Here is a 2,906-nt window from a genome sequence, read left to right as displayed (position 1 = left end):
ATCCTAGTTCCCTGGTGTATCTTGTACTCTAGCTTTGGTGAGCATGGTCCACCTCTCTACCACTGGATTCAATATCCACTCCTTCGACCACTAATGCACTGTGGCTGCAGTGTAGACTATCTACAGAACGCAATGAGCAACTCACCAAGCTTGCTTCAAGGGCACCTCTCAACGCTGCAACCTCCACCACAGAGAGGGATTGGAGCAGCAATGTCATGGGAACACCTTTGCCTCCAAACTCCCCTCCACGTCACACACCAGCCTGACTTGGGCATATATCCCTGTTCCTTCATCGCCACTGAGTCAATATCCTGGAATTTCCTCCCTAACTTTGTTGTGGAAGTAGCATCACCACAGGGATTGCACTGGTTCAGGAAGAAGGCCCACCATTACCATCTCGAGGCAACTAGGAGAGGACAATAAATGCAGTCTTGCCAGCGCCGCCCACATCCCGAGAACAAATTAAAATAAAACTTCAGACCTAGTCGTTCCGCACCACACACATACCACCACATCACACTTGGACTTGCTTCAGGCTCCAAATTTAGTTATTGGGAGTATTCACAGTAATTTTAACAGGTAAAAGCACAAACAGAACAGCATACTTCTTGTACAGTAACAAGCTACTAAACGCCCAGCCCTTTTCAAACTATATTTTCATCTTTCAGCTGTAAATGGTGTTAAGTCAGTTGCACCAAAAGTCTGTGGGGTAGATTCTGACTTTGTGCAATAGTTTAAAACAGGCTACCGTATCGTTATCACCTGTTTTACACTATAGCACAAAGTCTTTACACTATCACACAAAGTCAAGATCTACCCCTGTCTCTTATTCCAGTAGAGAACTTTTCAATACAGTTTCTGGAGACTCCTGTGTTGCACCCCTCTTCTTTATTGGTCACTCCGTCTCTAGCAGTTCCCATCTTAGGGCTTAAATGTCATGTTTCATCTTTGATTGACCTGGAGAGCAAAATGAATTTAATGTAGACGTAAAACTGTAGATCTATCACTCTGACAATGTCTGTTTCTGAGTGAATTGTGCACAGAATGGGTGATGCTCACGCCTCCGAAAGATAGTGCGCCTATTTATCATAGACAGATTAGCAGAATGGGCAGACAGGCTGTAAACTCCTAGAATTCTACGTTAAACCAATAAACAAATGTTATCACATTCTAGACACATTGGTGCGTGCTGGCCAGCTTAAGGTTTCTGGGCACAAAACCATACCCGCCTTAACTTTTAATTTATACAGAGCACTTAAAATATATTCAAGGATAGACTTACTGGCATCTAAATGTATACAGTGACACAACACTCAACCTGCCCTACCTTGTAAAATAATCCAGATCACAGGGGTAATTTTCCAAGTTCATGCTCCAGTAGGAGGCCTTGCTTGCCAGCAGCGCATACAAGAAATCTGGGCATGTGCCAATTCCGCACGATCGGACAATCACAGGCCCAAATTTCAAATATGCACTACCAGCAGGTGAGACTCCCCACTGGGAGGGTGACGCTGGAACATTAATCCTTATGTGTAGTGTTATGTTTAATTTGTGGTAATTACATGCAGTTACCTGTACCGGAGATTTTACATGGTTACTACAATGTAAGCTGGTGTCTGCCCTGCAATATTAATTTGGTAATTATAGAAAAACCTGGAGAAATTATAGTAACAAAAGGCAAGAAATATATTGGAAAGCTTACTAATTGTACGAATAACTACTGTAGCTTTGAAATTATTGCTGGCGATATTAGCAGACAAATGCTTAAAACGTTCATATGACATTCCTGTATCCACTATTTTAGCAAAGACATTACCATTTTAAATACACAACTTAATACCTATGTTCAAGCATCGGAGAAAGGAATGACATATGAAGCGGAGTTAAAATCAAGTTGGTTGACTTACCGCCCCATTCCCGCTCTGTCGCCATTTTAACTCGGGCCTTCCGCTGGGCCCAGGCACCTGCCTGAATCAGGATGTAATGCTGTTCACTATGACATACATAGGACGCCCAAAACAATTTTGAGGGCATTTAAGGAGAAGCTAGATAAACACGTGAGGGAGAAAGGAATAGAAGGATATGCTGATAGGGTTAGATAAAGTAGGGAGGGAGGAGGCTCGTGTGGAGCATAAGCACTAACATAGACCAGTTGGGCCGAATGGCCTGTTTCTGTGCTGTACATTCTATATAATTTTATGTAAACATCGATGCAATCAAGTTGAATGTGTTACAGAAGAATTATTAATACTGATTCTCCCAATTCTGTGGGAATTTTTCAAACAATTCACTAAAATGTAGGTAGGGCAAATTAAAAAGTACAAAATCAGCTGTAAGGACAAACGTGATAAGAGGCTTGGTGCTTCCTAATGGTGCATGCTTAACTGCTGATTATTCCAATTCAAATGGATACTGCAGTGGTTGTCAGCAGCAGAGGAGAACACAATATAAGTATATAAGAGGGAGATCTAGCAATCAACTTTAAAATACTCATTTACACCAAACTGTGCCCATAACAGAAATGAGTGATTGGATCCTCCTGCTGAGTGATGCAATACATATATAATTACATTTATGTTTTAAATAAATTCATGTTAATAAAATTTCTCTACCACATTTAATTGATTGCCTCAATGATTGTATTTAAAACAAACAATCCTTCATCATGAGGTAAGCCATGAATCATAAAATACCTTGAAACAGACAGGTATGTAAATATTTAGTGGTTTATTTGTTATCGGAATTTGCCCAACTTGCAGAGAACTTTGGTGGAACTATTCCCAAGAAATTCAAGAATAACATTATTAGTCATTGTAACAGAATTGAAGCATTTTTCTTCAAGTTTTAGCTTGGTATTTGTTTCTTTAATTCTGTCATGGCACATAAGGTTAAAAATCAACTTTACT

General features: G+C 40.3%; 1 long non-coding RNA gene across 1 annotated transcript; it reads right to left on the bottom strand.

Moving 5' to 3' along the window:
• Nucleotides 1-526: 526 nt before the first annotated feature.
• On the bottom strand, nucleotides 527-1,995 carry LOC137326908 (uncharacterized). The gene is made up of 2 exons (XR_010964289.1): nucleotides 1,908-1,995; nucleotides 527-957 (listed from the first exon to the last, which is right to left on the bottom strand). It is a non-coding gene; the product is annotated as an uncharacterized lncRNA (long non-coding RNA).
• Nucleotides 1,996-2,906: the final 911 nt, after the last annotated feature.

The sequence above is a fragment of the Heptranchias perlo genome, chromosome 11 (assembly GCF_035084215.1).
Source record: "Heptranchias perlo isolate sHepPer1 chromosome 11, sHepPer1.hap1, whole genome shotgun sequence".
Classification (NCBI taxonomy): domain Eukaryota; kingdom Metazoa; phylum Chordata; class Chondrichthyes; order Hexanchiformes; family Hexanchidae; genus Heptranchias; species Heptranchias perlo.
Note: the sequence above shows the minus strand (reverse complement) of the source record. Positions and strands in the feature narration are given on the sequence as shown.